The sequence below is a fragment of the Scyliorhinus torazame genome, chromosome 8 (assembly GCF_047496885.1).
Source record: "Scyliorhinus torazame isolate Kashiwa2021f chromosome 8, sScyTor2.1, whole genome shotgun sequence".
Classification (NCBI taxonomy): Eukaryota; Metazoa; Chordata; class Chondrichthyes; order Carcharhiniformes; family Scyliorhinidae; genus Scyliorhinus; species Scyliorhinus torazame.
This window is the reverse complement of record NC_092714.1, coordinates 129,077,386-129,094,878: the sequence shown is the minus strand read 5'-3', so window position 1 is coordinate 129,094,878 and position 17,493 is coordinate 129,077,386. Positions and strand designations below refer to the sequence as shown.

General features: G+C 48.1%; 1 pseudogene; it reads left to right on the top strand.

Annotated features, from left to right (window-relative positions):
• Positions 1-17,493, top strand: part of LOC140428110 (ribosomal protein S6 kinase alpha-3-like) — a 191,393-nt pseudogene that overhangs the window by 33,626 nt on the left and 140,274 nt on the right.

Sequence of the window (17,493 nt, the reverse complement as noted above, 5' to 3'; positions counted from 1 at the left end):
GTTTGGGTTTGACATTGTGACGTCTTATGAGTCATGTCCTCAAATTCCTTTGGTAGCTTCTAAGAAATGACTGTGGTATGGGTTATACACATGGAGATATAACAAATATAACACCTTCAAGTACAGTACATTCTTGTTCTCAATTCTTGGATAATCTCTAGTATATTTGAATGTGGTTTAAATATTGGACTTTAATGAAACTATTATAGTAATTGTCGAAAGGTCACTTGCATGGGATTTTGGCAGATTTTGGTTTACTGATGAACAGATTTGCCATGGAAGTTTGTCCTTATGATTAAATAGTGGAATCAAATCACTGCTAAATAAAGCTCTTCACGGTTAGCCTTTTATTTTTCTGTGACAATTCCTTCCAGTAGAAGCAGATTGGTAATGTTCAATAGGATAAGCTTTTAGTAGAAACTTTTCACTCTCGATTTTAAGAAAAAATTATTGTCAGTATTAAAAACATTACACAACAGCCTGTAATTATTGTTTTCTGTTTCACTTTTGTAGCAGGATGGGCAACAATTGGTGGATGAGCCCATGTTGGAAGACGAAGCAGTTCTTCAACTTGTAAGTTGATGTTTTGGAATGTTGATTTGGCATATATTTTTTTTAAATTTAATCAAATTGTACTCTGTACACCTAAACATAGCTTATAAAAAAAATAAGTGCCGCCTCTCCAGTAGTTAGCTTTATTGCCGCAATTAATGTTTAAATCTGTAGTTGTTTCAACTTTCTTCAGGTTTCACCAGTTGATAAGGTTGCTAAGCCACAGTCTGTAGTTCCCAGGTTTGATTGCTAATCTATGCTGAGTTGGCTGGTCTCCGCATCGTCTTACGATAGATCCCACCATTTCTAATTTATGGCGAAGAACAATATCAGCCAGCATTCCTGTTCCAAATTATTACTCTGCAACTGATGGAAGTGTGCATGTGTGAATCATCTGATGAGGACAGAGCCAGCTTTGACTTGAAGTCCTTTAGTGATAGAATAACTTGCTGTTGGTGCAAATGTTAGGGAGCAATTTCAGTCCTAATTCTCTGACTTGCATTTTTATCTACTGAGGCTGCTCTGTGAGCCCACCCTCACTAAATTTATCTTGTGGACTGGTCACTTTAGTGAGTCAAATATCAGAATATAAAATTGATAACTTTAAAAGTTACTTTAAAGAAAATACTGCTCACCATTGGAATTTCTAACTCCACAATAGTGGCATGCAAATTCTCACTTGGGTGAGCTCCAGTGCTTTGTCAACATAATTTCTCACTTATTGTCATATCCTATTCAGAGCTTTCCATTACAATTTGGTCAAAGATCATGAGCCCAACAAGTAACTTCCCCTCTCGCTGTCTTTTGTTAATTTTTTTTGACGTATTATGTGGGTGTTGTATGAATTGCTGCCTGGCATTGTAAACCAGAGCTTTTCAACAATGGGAGCTATTTAAGTATCTTATAGTGACCAAGTACCCTGTTCAAAATCATATGGAAGGAATCCAGCTATGCTGTTTATTGCTTAATTTGTACTGAACTTGATGTTGTCAGACGAGAAGAACACAGTTGATAATCTAAATCAGCATAATTATTTTGTGGAATTCAAGGCGCCAGCAAAAGTCACAAATGTTGAGTAGGTTGCAGCATGGAGTTTCTATTGCTCAGATCAAATCCAAATTTCTTCCCATAATCTTTTTATGCCTTACATCACTAGTTATGAGACCGTTTCGCATTTTGTTCTAACTGCAGCATGTTTTTAAATGACTAATTACTTAAAAATATAGACCCAAGAAGATGCCTCAATCTTTCCATCTATTTCCAAGGTCAGTCTGTTTATCTTTTCAATTGTGATAGACCTGGGCATAGACATTAAGTTGCATGTTATGTGCACATCAGACACGGCCGTTTTGGCGGGTCTAACAAGAAACTAGAAAAGGGTAATCAAAACAGTATTAAATATTTTAATGTATGCAATATACTTGCATTATATGTTCATATTTGTGTGTTAACTGTAGGGTTTTCGCATTCTCAGTTCAGTAAACGCTAAATTGACATGTCTTCATTTGTTTGTGGAACTAATGCATTGAAACCTGAGGAAATAATTTTTAATATTCTTCCTGTCCCTAATGCAGAAAGTGGTTGCAGTTATTAAGCTATAAAGGATATAATCTTGGCTTCTGCCCATTGTGCTTGATCCTTGCCCCTGCCTTTCTTCTAGCCATACAATCCTCAAAAAACTATGTTCTCCCATCTGTGACCTTTTGTGCCTTCCCTATTTTCTTTGTCCAACATTGACACTCGTGCCTTTAGCTGTTTAGGCCCGAGATTATTGAATTATTTCCCTAAATATGGCGTTTCTCTCCAAGAAGTCTCTCCGAACCTACCTCTTTGACCAAGATTTTAATTACCTGTCCAAATATCTCCACTTTGGCTTAGTGTAATTTGTTTGGCCAATCATACTGCTGTGCAATATCTTGCCATGATTTTCTACATTAATGGTCCTACATAAATACAAATTGAAAAATTAGTCCGTATGTATTTCTAGACAGTAACTAGACACTATGAAAGTATGCCAGTCATCTTGACACAGCTAGTTAAATGTGTGTATGTTAAAGAGAACAAGCTGGTAAGCACCCAGGAGGATAAAAAAATAAGCTTATTATTACATGTCCTAGGTTGCTAATGACAGTTTTAACTTCAGTTTCACTACAGTTTAATAATCTTTATTAGTTTCACAAGTAGGCTTCCATTAACACTGCATGAAGTTACTGTGAAAATCCCCTAGTCGCCACACTCCGGCGCCTGTTCAGGTACACCAAAGGAGAATCGGAATGTCCACCTAACAAGCACATCTTTTGGGGCTTGTGGGAGGAATCTGGAGCACCCGGGTCAAACCCATGCAGACATGGGGAGAATTTGCAGACTCCGCGCAGACTGACCCAAGCAGGGAATCAAATCCGTGTCCCTGGTGTGTCTAATCACTGCCGCCCATAAAAAATCTCCTCTACTCGTGATACTTGGTGGTTTGAATATTGAGCAGAATGCAGTTAGGGATGATGAAAAGATTGTGTTCTTGAATTCTGTTGAAATTCTGGCTACGTTTGTTGCATATTGACATATGCAAATAAAGCTCTTATCTGTCCATACTTAAGTCGTCATTGTATAGTTTCTGAATTTGTTCGACTTCAACTGGCATAATGGTGAGAAGAAAATCATGAAATCAGACATCAATATGATATGACGTTAGCTGCAGTCCCATTATGAATTATGGTTGTAAGCCATGGTATAAATTGATCATTCAGTTACTACAATATATATATTTTTCGAAACTAAGAATACCTAATTATTTTTTTCCAATTAAGGGGCAATTTAGTGTGGCCAATTCACCTACCCTGCACATCTTTTTGAGCTGTGGGGGTGAGACCCACACCGACATGGGGAGAATGTGCAAACCCCACACGGACGGTGACCCAATGTCCGGAATGAACCCGGGTCCTCAGCGTCGTGAAGCAACAGTGCTAACCACTGCGCCACCGTGCTGGCCTTGCCACAATATATTTAATTGGATATCTAATCTGTTTCCTTACTATGGTGTGAACAACTTAAGTGGAAATTTGTTTTAACTCAGTTATATTATTTTCCTTCCTGGGCCTGAAATCTACAGCACACATTGGTAAAACAGATGCTGTTTTATTGTTGTACATTATTTTAATGCTTTGAAGCATACTTTAAAGCATATTTCAAAACACTGTTGATCAACTATGCTGCGACTGCTATTGTAGTTGATATTGATCCTTCAGTAATTTTTTTCCTCTGACTGCCATCAATACGATCAGACTGACTTGTGTTGTAGCCTTGGTTGATCTTTTTTAAAGCATTTTGTTTTTGTACCCAAGGACCATTTATTGTTTGACTATAGAGATCCTGTCCTCTACACCTCTTTTAAAGCCGGACATGAACCCTGGTGTTGCTTTGGACTGACCTCTTTTCATCGACTTGTGTATGGCAGCTGCAATGTGGATGTAATTTTGGTGAATTCAAAGATTAGTCATGTGTGTTTGAATGGTGTTTCTGCCATTAAGTGTTCCAATCCTCCAGGCATTCATCACAAAGCAATTGGCATTACTGAAAGTGTCTGTCACTCAATGTTGGACTAGTCACAAGTCTCACCATCGACTGTCCTTGCAGGTAGTGGGTTTAACACCTTAGTTCTAATACAGGTAGGGAATATACAGTGAATGGTAGAACCCTCAAGAGTATCGACAGTCGGAGAGATCTAGGTGTACAGGTCCACAAGTCACTGAAAGAGGCAACACAGGTGGAGAAGGTAGTCAAGAAGCCATACGGCATGCTTCATTGGCCGGGGCATTGAATATAAAAATTGGCAAATCTTGTTGCAGCTGTATAGAACCTTAGTTAGGTCACACTTGGAGTACAGTGTTCAATTCTGGTCGCCACACTACCAGAAGGATGTGGAGGCTTTAGAGAGGGTGCAGAAAAGATTTACCAGGATGTTGCCTGGTATGGAGGGCATTAGCTATGAGGAGAGGTTGAATAAACTTGGTTTGTTCTCACTGGAACGAAGGAGGTTGAGGGGCTACCTGGTAGAGGTCTACAAAATTATGAGGGGCATAGACAAAGTAGATAGTCAGACATTTTCCCAGGGTAGAGGAGTCAATAACTAGGTTTAAGGTGCGAGGGGCAAGGTTTAGAGGAGATTTACGAGGCAGGTTTATTACGCAGAGGGTAGTGGGTGTGTTGCTCTGTTTCTCTGGTTCTAATATGGCGGTCAATATGGTCGCCTTAATCCTAATTATGTTTACTTTAGAGCCGCCAGGTATCTCTCGACACTGCCGCAAGGTTCAAACCCGAATACTGATCAAAGAGCCAATACACCAGTTAGTTAGTTCAAAGTCAATACTAATTTACACAGTAATATCTACTCATGCACAATGTACTACAACTAAACTATCTCTAACGCTAACGCCTATACTTAGCTTCGGGTGCCCATTCAGTCAGAGGAACAATGGCCGTTGTTCGGATCTGAGGTTGTTGGGTTCGAAGTGGTACAGGAGAACAGCTAAGGTCGTCCGTCTGGTAGCGAGTGTTGACCTTGGACTTGCGTGCTTCTGGTGCAGCTGGTGGATGGGTCTCTCCACTTAGAGCCAAGTCCAAGAGAGCGATTCTCTCTCAGGGGTTTCTTCTTATACCCGGAGGGTCTTCGCACGCTTTTGGGCGGGCCTTAACCTTGGCCCCAATTAATTGGGCCACTTGTCGATCACTGGTATTGATCTTGACCATTAAAGGGGTTGGTGCCCTGATGGCTGGGTGTGTCTTAGGTGGCCGTTGGCCTTGCATTGTTTGCGCTTTCGGTTTGGGGAACTGACGCCGGGATGTCTGGAGCTGGATTGGTTGCTTGAGTATCTCTCCTTTGTTCCTGGAGATGGGCCATCAATATGTTAATTGACGTAAAGTTTCAGTCTCGTCTGGGAGCTGCCATCCCAATATGCATACAGGCTCTGTGCCTGCTTGCTTTCCTAACATTGTCCATAATTCCCTACATTCATTGCGGGCATCCATTTTGTATTTTGGAAGTGGCCATCTCAGATGGCTACACTCACTCCTTGTGATCCTCAACGCGAAGCGTGAAGGATCAAATTACTGCATCTTCTTCGTTCTCCTCCTAAGTCGGGCACCCATAAGCATGGACAGGCACTACACCACTCTGTCCTATGGATTGGAACTTTTACCTAAATTACTTTATGTACATACATCATTATAAAATTCTACGGGGCGCTATGACATTCAGGCATGCATTACAAAATAAAAAAAACTGGAACCCCTAACTGTCCTTAACTAAACTATCCTTAATCATGAAAAACATGTACAACATTTTAAACTATACAGTAGCAGCAACACTGGTCTCTCTGGCTTGGCAGTCAAGCACAGAGTTTTACATCTCTTTTATTAGAACACAAACACAAAAAAATGGATGCACTTTAATTCACTTAGAGGATGGGGGGTTTGTTGAAGTCTGAAAATCGGGGATCTAAATGTGTATACCGGACTGCGGGAAGCTTTCCTCCACCACTTCGTAATCCTTAGTGTCTGAACGATACTGCAGAGTATTGCAAGTACTAATAGTGCTTCTACAACGTAGGACAGGGAATGCCAAGTAATGAACTTGTCACACCAGGTTGCTGTATCGGTTGCTAGCTCTGGGTACAGTGTATGGCAGGGGTGGGAAACGTTTACGGCCTGTGTGGTAGGGGTCAGGGGGGTCGTGTCCGCGCGCAACTGGAGTGATCTCGCGAAGATCCAAATGTAGACTATGATGGTTGTCTTCATGTTCTTCTGCTTTCCTTCGTAATCTTCCTGAGGCTTCTGTGGTTCCAGAGTTCTGTGGGCACAAGCATAATTTCTGTTATTATCTTGTTTAAGATCTTGTATGTCTGTCTGTCCTTATTGCCAATTACCCATTATAATTGGTCACCAGGACCTCCGGTGGGGTGGGCGAGCAGGGCGGCCGCAAAAAAAAAGAGCTCCCGACGGTGGCCGCGATTCGCGGCGACCACGCACTCCCCGACTATCGTCGGCCTTTGGGGCCGCCACGAGCAGCCATCGGGGCCGGCTTAAAAGCCGGCGAAGAACCCCGCACGGGCAGCAGAGGCTGAGGTGCCGGGCCCGGCAGGTCGGAGCAGCGGGGGCAGAGCTTCGAAGAGGTCGAGGCGGCAGGCCCGAGGCCCGAGCGCCATGTAGGGAGGGTGCTCCACGTCGGATGGCTCCCACCTAGGAAGAAGAAGGTTGAAGCCTGGTCCCAGTTGAATGTAGAGGAGAAAGAAAGAAGATTTATGGAAGTTTGGTAAAAGTTTTTTTTTTCTCTCAAAAAAGAAGAATGTCAGATTGATGAAGGGCAGGAGGGTGAAGGGGGAGAGAGGAGAAAGGAAAGATGATAAAAAAACAAGCCGCTAAAAGATGCGAAAAGCAGCGTCAAAGAAAGGAGGAAACGCGGGTTCGCCACCGAAGGAGAAGATAAGCAAAAGTGTTGACAGGACGGCGGAAGCCGAACTGCTAGACGGGACTGCACTACTTACGGTGGAGAAGATGACCGAGGTGATGGTGGTGGAGCTGGAAAAACGCTTGGTGAGGCACATGGAGATCCTGAAGAAAGAGATGGTGGTCGTGGTGAGGTCATTGTTGGAAGAGGCACTCTGCCCGATCAGGGTGGAGGTGGCAAAGACATTGGTCGAGGTGAGAGAGCAGGGCGAGAAGATGAAGGAAGTGGAGGAGGCCGTGACACGACACAGCGACCAGGTCACCTCGATGGGGGATGAGCTGCAGAGGGCGGTGGAGGTTAACAGAGGGCTCCGAGCAAAGCTGGAAGACTTGGAAAACTGCTCAAGGCGGCACAATTTGAGAATTGTGGGCTTGCCCGAAGGGGCCGAGGGCCCAAGGCCAACCAATACTTCGCTAAGAAGTTGGCAGAGCTGATGGGGGAGGGTGAGAACCCCACCCTGTACGAGCTAGACCGAGCTCATCGGTCATTAAGGCCGAAGCCTAAAGTGAACGAGCCGCCAAAGGCAGTAATTATCTGCTTCCATAAGTTTTGCATGAAGGAGAAAGTATTAAGCTGGCTAAGCAGAAGCGTGAGGTGCTGTGGGATGGTACTGTGGTTCGGATCTACCAGGACTGGACGGTGGAGTTGGCAAAAAGACGAGCGGCGTTTGGGCGAGTGAAGGCGGCTTTGTACAAGAAGGGGGTGCGATTTGGTGTGGTGTACCCGGCGAAGTTGAGAGTAACGTATAAAGCCAAAGACTTTTATTTTGAGACAGCGGAGGCGGCTGAGGCGTTTGTGAGGGCAGAAGGCTTGGGACAGATGTGAAGAGCGGAACTGGAAGAGAGACTGTGGACTGTGTTTGAGCGGCTGGAAAATGTACAAATGTTACAACTTTTTACTGATTTGTATTGAAATTTGAAATTTACTTCTCTTTGCATTGTTACAGAGTTCAATTTAATGGCGTTCTGTGTTGCGACGGTTAAATGTTATGTTAGTGAATTATAGGGGTTGGATTGTTGGGTTTGTTTTGGTGTTTCTTTCTCTGGGACTGGGTGGAAGGGGGCGAGAGGTATTGCCGGGGGGGGGGAGCCACCCGCGCTAGCTAACTAGAGTCAGTTATTCAACGGGGGTGAGGTGAGAGGAGGACTGCGGACGTTGGAGCCGGATAGTAGGCTTCAATGGGCCTACGAGGCGAGCAAGAGTGGGTGGAGGGAGGGATGTTGGGGGATGTTTTTGTAGGGGGGGTTCTTGGGAGGGGGGCGGGGGGGGGGGGAAGGGGTTCGATGTTAACAATGGACAGGGGCGGGTCAGGCTTATGGGGCAGGGCCGGTGGTATGGTAATGGTGGATAAGAAAGGTGGGGGGGTGGGGGGTGAGAGACCCCCAGTAAGGATAATCACGTGGAACGTGAGAGGGCTAGGAGGTCCGGTCAAGAGGTCAAGGGTGCTTGCACATCTTAAAAGTTTGAAAGCCGATGCAGCAATGCTGCAGGAGACTCACTTGAGGGGGGTAGATATGTGATTGTGACGGGCATTGGAGGGGAGATTAGGGGCGCTCTTAAGTGTATACGGTCCCAATTGGGACGATGTGGGATTCGTGAGGAAGGTGGTTGGGGCTATTCCCAACTTAGACACGCATGAGCTGATTGTGGGGGGGACTGGAACCTGGTGCAGGAGCCAAGGTTGGACAGATCATGGCTGCGCTCGCTGGTCCCATCAGGGGGGGGCGAAGGCTCTGGCTGGGCTAATGGTGGAAATGGGAGGGGTGGACCCTTGGAGGTTCCTGCACCCAAGGGAACTGGAGTACTCTCTTTTTCTCCGGTCCATAAGGTATGCTCGCGGATTGACTTTTTTGTGGTGGGAAGGCTTTGCTGGCTGGAGTCAAGGGGTCGGAATACTCTGCAATTACAGTGTCAGATCACGCCCCACATTGGGTGGATATGGTGCTGGAGAAGGGGGCAGCGCAGAGACCGGGGTGGAAACTGGATGTGGAGCTTTTGGGGAACCAAGTATTCTGTGAGAAAATTGAAAAGGTAATTAAGGAATATGTAGGTTTCAATTGTACGGGTGAGGTGTCGAAGGCAGTCGTCTGGGAGGCTCTAAAGGCGGTGGTGAGAGGTGAGGTAATTTTGTTTAAGGCTAGGGTGGATAAGGAGGAGAGGTTGGAGCGGTAGAGGGTAATAGATGAGATGTTGGAGGTATGCAGAGGATGGGGGCCCGGCGAAGCTGGAAAAGAGGAAGGAGCTACAGGCGAGCTTCGACCGACTGTCCACCAGGAAGGCGGTGCGCCAACTGAGATGAGCAAGGGGTGCAGTTTATGAACATGGAGATAAGGCAGGTCAGCTCCGGAGGGAGGCAGCGGCAAGGGAAATTCTTCAGGTGAAGGATAGGGCAGGGAAGGTGGTGGTGGCCCCAGTGCTGATTAACAAGGTTTTTGAGGAGTTTTATGAGAGGTTGTACAAGTCAGAGCCACTCGCAGGAGACCGTGAGATGCAGGAATTTCTCGATGGGTTGGAGTATCCGAGGCTAGGGGAGGGGGACAGTGCTACGTTAGAAGGAGCAATAGTTGAGCAGGAGATAAAGGATGCGATTGGGAGGGTGCAGTCGGGGAAGGTGGCAGGGCCGGATTGGTTTCCGGTGGAATATTATAAAAAATGTAAGGATAGGTTGGCACCCCTGATGGTGGGGATGTTGGAGGAGGCGATAGGGAAGGGGGTGTTGCCGCAAACCTTGGGGCAGGCATCGATTTCCCTGTTACTAAAAAAAGATAAGTATCCGACGGAGTGTGGGTCGTATCGGCCCATATCACTTCTGAATGTGGACGTAAAAGTGTTGGCGCAGGTACTGGTGGGTAGGCTGGAGGAGTGCCTTCCGAAGGTAATAGGGGAGGATCAGACGGGGTTCGTGAAAGGGAGGCACCGGCGGAAAGAAAGGAAACTGAGGTAGTTGTGGCATTGGACGCCGAGAAGGCGTTTGATAGGGTAGAATGGGGGTACCTGATGGCAGTGCTGGAGCGGTTTGGGATTGGACCAAGGTTTGTGAACTGGGTAAAGCTATTATATAAGTAACCGAAGGGGAGTGTCCGCACAAATAATATCAGTTCGAGATATTTCTCTCTCCACCGTGGGACGAGACAGGGATGTCCTATGTCCCCCCCAGCTGTTTGCACTTGCGATTGAGCCGTTGGCCATCGCATTGAGAAGTTCGGGAGCATGGAAAGGAATGGTGGGGGGTAGAGCATAGGGTGCCCTTATATGCTGACGACTTGCTGCTGTATGTGTCGGAGCCGAGTGCGTCGATAGGAGGAATATTGGAGCTACTGCGGGTATTTGGGTCTTTCTCGGGGTACAAGTTGAACCTGGACAAGAGTGAGTACTTTGTGGTGTCTCGGCCGGGGGTGGGGGCAGGGGTGGGTGTGGGGGGGGGGCATTCCGTAGAGCAGGGACTCATTTTAGGTATCTGGGGGTGCAGGTTGCCCGGGGGTGGGGGAGGCTTCGCAGGTACAACATCACTAGTTTGGTGGGGAGAGTGAAAGCCGATCTGGCAAGGTGGGACGGCCTTCCTCTGTCACTGGCAGGTTGGGTACAGGCGGTTAAAATGAATGTGTTGCCGCGATTCCTGTTTATTTTTCAATGCCTCCCGATTTTCCTGCCAAAGACTTTTTTCAGGGAGATTGAGGGAAGGATTACCACATTCATATGGGGAGGGAAGGTGGCCAGAGTGAGAAAGGTGCTGCTACAGAGGGGAAGGCAGGCAGGGGGTTTGGGTCTCCCAAACTTGTTGTACTACTACTGGGCGGCGAATGTGGAGAAAGTGCGGAGCTGGCTCTGAGGGGTGGATTCTCAGTGGGTCAGAATGGAGGAGAGTTTGTGCAGGGGGTCGGGGCTGAAGGCACTTGCAACAGCGCCGCTCCCAATAGCTCCGGGGAAATATTCAGGGAGGTCGGTAATAATAGCTTTGTGGAAAATCTGGAGGCAGTTTCGCCAACACTTCGGGTTGGGTTTAGGGTCAAGGGAAATGCTGATTCGGGGGAACCACAGATTTGAGCCAGGGAGGTGGGATGGAAGTTTTCGGAAATGGGAAGAGAAGGGGATTAAGACGCTAAAAGATTTGTTTCTTCGGGGTCGGTTTGCAGGATTGAGGGAGCTGGAAGCGAAGTATGGGCTAGAGCAGGGAGAAGGGTTTAGGCACATGCAGGTTCGGGATTTTGCCAGGAAGGAGATACACAGCTTCCCAGAGGAACCGGCCTCCACATTGCTGGAGGAGGTGTTGACGACAAGAGGACTGGAGAAGGGGGCAATGTCAGCGGTGTACGGAGCTATTCTGGAAGAGGATAAGGCACCACTGGAAGGGATCAAAGCAAAGTGGGAGGAAGAGCTGGGAGAGGTTATAGAGGAGGGGGTCTGGTGTGAGGTGCTCCGGAGAGTGAATGCCTCCACCTCATGTGCGAGGTTGGGGCTGATACAGCTGAAGATGGTATATAGAACGCACCTCACGAGGGCGAGGATGAGCTGATTTTTTGAAGGAGTAGAGGATGTGTGTGAGCATTGTGGGGGGGGGGCCCACGAATCACGTTCATATGTTTTGGTCCTGTCCAAAGCCAGGGGAGTACTGGAAGGAGGTGTTTCTGGTAATTTCCAAGGTGGTGCGTGTGAAACTGGACCCGGGTCCCCAGGAGGCCATATTCGGGGTGTCGGACCAGCCAGGGTTGGAAACTGGAGCGGAGGCAGATATCATAGCCTTCGCCTCGTTGATCGCCCAAAGGCGGATCCTGCTGGGATGGAGAGCAGCCTCTCCGCCCAGTGCCCTGGCGTGGCGGGGGGACCTGTTGGAATACTTGACCCTTGAGAAGGTTAAGTTCGAACTGAGGGGAAGCTCGGAGGGGTTCTACAAGTCATGGGCACTGTTTATTATGCACTTTCAAGAACTGGATAACATCAAACATTAGTTGGGGGAGGGGGGCTGTGTATATTAAGGGTGACTATGGGTAATCCCTGCTTCCTTTTTGTCATTTGTTTATGTAAACATGTGGGCTGAGGTTTGGGGGTTGGTGGGCGGATGGGATCGTTGTTATTATGGGGATTGACATATCTTGCTGATTATTGTTTATTGTTAATGGGTGAAAATGTGAAAAAGGAGGAGAATTTTAAAAAAAAAAAAAAAAAAATTGGTCACCATCTGTGACTCCTTTTTTTTTTTTTATTTGGGTAAACCAAGTATTTGGGACAAGACATCCGAGAAGGAAATACTGACACCGAGCGAGCAGTCTCGCAGCCTGTGGGGGCGATGCAGTGAATGTACCATCCCAGTGTTTGAGGATGTAAATAGCATATGGAAAGCAAGCTAAGGGTCGCCGTAAAACGAACAAAAGAGCTTTGAATTAAACGTTCCAAATGGGGTGCGTGTGGGCCGCGGTGGGTAAGAATGGGTGGAATCCCCGGGTAGGACGGTGATCAGTGCCGTATGTGCACTAACCGAGTATAGCTGACCAGATGGGGGTCTTCAGGCAGGGCAGGGACACGTGCCATTTCTCCACTGCCTGAGTGACCGGACAAGAACGGTAAGAATTTGTGATCGTCGTGGGGGTTGCCTTTTGTGGCTATCTTCTGCCTTCAAAGCAGAAGAGTAGCTATGATCGGTTGTCTGCGGACAAACTTGTTCCTTTAACTGCCAGTGGGCGTTAAGAGTGGCGGCGTGGGGACATGAAAAACTTTAAATGAACAAACCACATTCAACATTCACAATAACAAATATTTAACGTAACACAACAAAATCATGCAGGTTCCATCAGAAAGAAGGATACCATAAATCACATTTGGCTTGGGGTGTGACTAGCATATGGAGGTAGTGTAGTGTGACCGAAGAAGAGAGGAAGGAGGAGAGAAACAAAAATGAAGTGGCATTGCTGAGGTGTCCCTGCCATGAGAAATGGTGGGTAAGCGCTCACTGTTTGCATGGGACAGCTGGGACCTTGCAGCTGCTGTGGGTGGTGTTCTGTTTCCTATCAGGGGGCTAGTCTAGCTGGTTGTGGGGGTCTCCTGCAATCTCGGGCGAAGTGTCCTGACTGCCCACCGTTGTAACATGACCCCTGGGGCACGTAAGGTGGAGCAGGCTTTCTGGTGCATTGCTCCCTTGGGTATGGTTCCCTGGGTGGGAGGGGTTGGGCTGTTGGTGTCGTTGCTGGTTCGAGGAGGCATTGCTGTGCTGATTCCATTGCTGTTTCGGGGGCGCTTGACATTCTCATGTGTAATGTCCTAATTGGCCGCAATTATAACATTCTTGGGATTTAGTCTGCTGTGGGCTGTATCTTCCCTCATTTACCCATGCGGGATTCTGGTGCGTCCTAACTGGATGCATGTTCGCATCTGCCTGCTCTTCCTCTGCTTTGCCATAAGCTGTTTTACTGTGGATGGTCTGTTCCCAAGAGCGGGACAATCTTTTCAAAACCCATTTCTCGTTGTGGGCCTCGTCTGAGGGGTCGTAATTTGCGCAAGCTCTCTGTCTTGCCTTTGTCGCATGAGAGACTAGGATGCGGGTCCATTTGGCCATATTATCTGAGGTCAAAAGGCGCGGGCTAATTCTCCAAACACCGCTGTGAAATGTATCCACAAGCGTCCAGCAAACGCTGTGGGGTGCTCTGTCTTTTGCCTATACTTGTTTAGGCCTTCTACGGGGTCTCCTTTGTTTTAGCCGATCGCATCTAGGATCGCTGTGTGCAACTCTTGGGGGGTGCCTCCTCCTACATTCTGTGGGTCGGCAAGGGCTGCCACGACTGAAGGGTCGAGGCTTAAAACTGTGAGCATCACTTGCTCTTTTTCAGCCAGGCCGTAAATGGTCGCCTGTTGTTTTGCTCTTGCAAAGTAATGGTGTGGGTCCAATGTGGGCAGGAACTGTGTAATCTTGTCGCACGCGTCCCGTAACTGAGTGACGGTTAATGGGGTGGTGTACAGAAAATCGGGGTCTTCGTCTGTTGTGGCCCTGCGCTGTGTGGTGACCGGGTTCATAGGATTGTGATCTGCCTCTGCAGTCTGGGGTTGAGGTGCTTTTCTCTTTTGTGGCTTGTCCTGTGTACATGTGCCATGTACATATCTGGGCAGTCTCATTTAACTCCTGCCAGTCGGGGCCATTTTCTTGGTGTAATTGGGGTCCAGACGTGTCCTGGAACCCATTTTGGACAGCAAGCAGAGATTGCAGTTCTGCAATTTGCTTCCGGCACTTTGCGTGGTCTACCGAGCTCTGCCTTTGTTCCGTCGTGAAAGTGTGGCGTGCTCGTAGGGCTGCTTTTAGATAACCGGCGGAGGTCAGTACTTTCGACTGTACCGAGGGACGAGGCAGGGGTGCCCCCTGTCCCCCCTGTTGTTTGCATTGGCGATCGAACCATTGGCCATGTCATTGAGGGAGTCTAATAAATGGAGGGGGGTGGTCCGAGGGGGAGAAGAGCATCGGGTGTTGCTATATGCGGATGAACTGTTGCTGTACGTGGCGGATCCAATGGAGGGGATGGTGGAGGTCATGCAGACTCTAAGGGAGTTTGGGGAGTTTTTGGGCTATAAGCTCAATGTAGGGAAGAGTGAGCTCTTTGTATTACAGGCAGGGGACCAAGAAAGAGGGATAGGGGACCTACCGCTGAGGAGGGCGGAGGGGAGCTTTCGGTATGTGGGGATCCAGATAGCCAGGAGTTGGGGGACCCTACATAAACTGAATCTGACGAGGTTGGTGGAGCAAATGGAGGAGGATTTCAAAAGATGGGACATGTTACCGCTCTCGCTGGTGGGTAGAGTGCAGTCGGTCAAAATGGTGGTCCTTCCGAGGTTTCTGTTTGTGTTTCAGTGCCTTCTCATCGTGATCACTAAGGCCTTTTTTAAGAGAGTAGGCAGGAGTATTATGGGGTTTGTGTGGGTGAATAAGACCCCAAGAGTAAGGAGAGTGTTACTGGAACGCAGTAGGGACCGAGGAGGGTTGGCGCTGCCAAACCTGGGGAGCTACTACTGGGCAGCAAATGTGGCGATGATCCGCAAGTGGGTTGTGGAGGGAGAGGGGGCAGCATGGAAGAGGATGGAGATGGCGTCCTGTAAAGGAACGAGCCTGGGGGCGTTGGTGACGGCACCGCTGCCACTCTCGCCGACAAAGTATACCACGAGCCCGGTGGTGGCGGCAACGCTAAGGATCTGGGGCCAGTGGAGACTGCACCGGGGTGCAATGGGAGTATCGGTGTGGTCCCCGATCAGGGGTAACCACCGGTTTGTCCCAGGGAAGATGGACGGGGGGGGGTTCCAGAGCTGGCAACGGGCGGGGATTGGAAGAATGGGGGACCTGTTCATCGACGGGATGTTTGCGAGCCTCGGGGCACTGGAGCAGAAGTTCGAGTTACCCCCGGGAAATGCCTTTAGATATATGCAGGTGAGGGCTTTTGTGAGGCGACAGGTGAAGGAATTCCCGTTGCTCCCGGCACAAGAAGTTCAAGATAGGGTGATCTCGGGTGTGTGGGTCGGGGAGGGCAAGGTGTCGGAAATACACCAGGAGTTGAAAGAAGAGGGGGAAGCGCTGGTAGAAGAGTTGAAGGGTAAATGGGAGGAGGAGCTGGGGGAGGAGATCGAGGAAGGTCTGTGGGCTGATGCCCTAGGTAGAGTTAGTTCCTCCTCCTCGTGTATCAGGCTGAGCCTGGCACAATTTAAGGTGGTCCACAGAGCGCACTTGACAGGGGCGAGGTTGAGTAGGTTCTTTGGGGTAGAGGACAGATGTGGAAGGTGCTCATGGAGCCCAGCGAACCATGTCCATATGTTTTGTGGTCAAGCCTGGCACTAGAGGGGTTCTGGAGAGGAGTGGCGGGAGTAATATCTCAGGTGGTGAAAGTCCGGGTCAAGCCAAGCTGGGGGCTAGCAATATTTGGAGTAGTGGAAGAACCGGGAGTGTAGGAGGTGAAAGAGGCCGGCATTCTGGCCTTTGCGTCCCTAGTAGCCCGGCGAAGGATCTTGCTAATGTGGAAGGAGGCGAAGCCCCCCAGCCTGGAGGCCTGGATAAATGATATGGCTGGGTTCAGAAAGTTGGAGAGGATTAAGTTCACCTTGAGAGGGTCTGCGCAGGGGTTCTACAGGCGGTGGCAACCGTTCCTAGACTATCTCGCGGAGCGTTAGAGGAAGGTCGGTCAGCAGCAACCCCTTTGGGGGGGGGGGGGGGGGGGATGAGCAAGAGATAACATGAAGGGTTGGGGAAACTGGCACGTACGGGTGAGGGCCAGTGTACAAAGCTGTGTAAAGATATCATTTTGCCATGTATATATCTTGCTCTGCGCGATTTCTCGTTTTTTTTTGTTACGGCGGGGGGTTATTGTTTGTAAGGGAGAAAAATTGTGTTAAAAAACTTTAATACATTTTTTTTTATAGGGCTGCTTTTAGATTGTTACACTGTTTCTGTAACTCCTTTACCAACACCGCGCATTGTGTACCTTGGTAGACTTTGTCGTATTGCGACTGAAAGCTGCTTAAATAGGCGAGACAAGATTGGTGTGCCCGCTTGGCATCAGCCATCTCCTTGTCCCTCGCCGCTAACTGCTCTCTCAGTTCCCTGTTCTCTTTCTCGTACTCACTCACGTCTCCTCCACTATTCTTGTCTCTCTCCTCAATCTCTCTTCGGCACGTCCTCACGACCTCCTCTGTGCCTCGCAATTGTGCCAAGCAGGACACGATTGCCATCGGCTTGCGAGCTTTCCCTAATCTATTCCTATGGATCTCTGTCAGGTTTTCCCACCAAGTGTTCACTATACTTCCGGGACCTGTTTCATCATTCGCGCAAAATTCACTCCAAAGGGGCCATCCTTTCCCTTTGAAATACTTTCTAATCTCCTCTTCCCATACGGGACACTATCCTACTCTACTGGTCGCTGCGACCTCGAATTCTTGAGGGTTCATAAGGCGTTCCATTGCCTTCGTTGCCATTTCTATCGCTATCTCTGGGGTCTCTACTGAATTTGGAACAGGGGGTGATAAAGTGGTGATGTAAAAACGGGTACGGCTTACGCTAATTTCCGGCCTACAAAACCCCCGACAGTTTTACGCAACAAAATCTCGCAGGTTTACCTTGTATCCCTGTTAGTACGCATGCAAATAACACACTTCCGAATCTTGGAGGTTTGATCAGTATTGGTCTTAAGCTTGTGGTTTTTCCTGTCTCCAATTGGATTCTAATTCAAACTTTGGGTTCTCTCGGAGTGACTAGGCCACTTCTAGGTCTGGTCTCGTCAGATGTTGCCAGTAATGTTGCCCTGTTTCTCTGGTTCTAATATGGCGGTCAATATGGTCGCCTTCCTTAATCCTAATTATGTTTACTTTAGAGTCGCCAGGTATCTCTTGATACCGCCACAAGGTTCAAACCTGAATACTGATCAAAGAGCCAATACACCAGTTAGTCAGTTCAAAGTCAATACTACTTATTTACACACACAGTA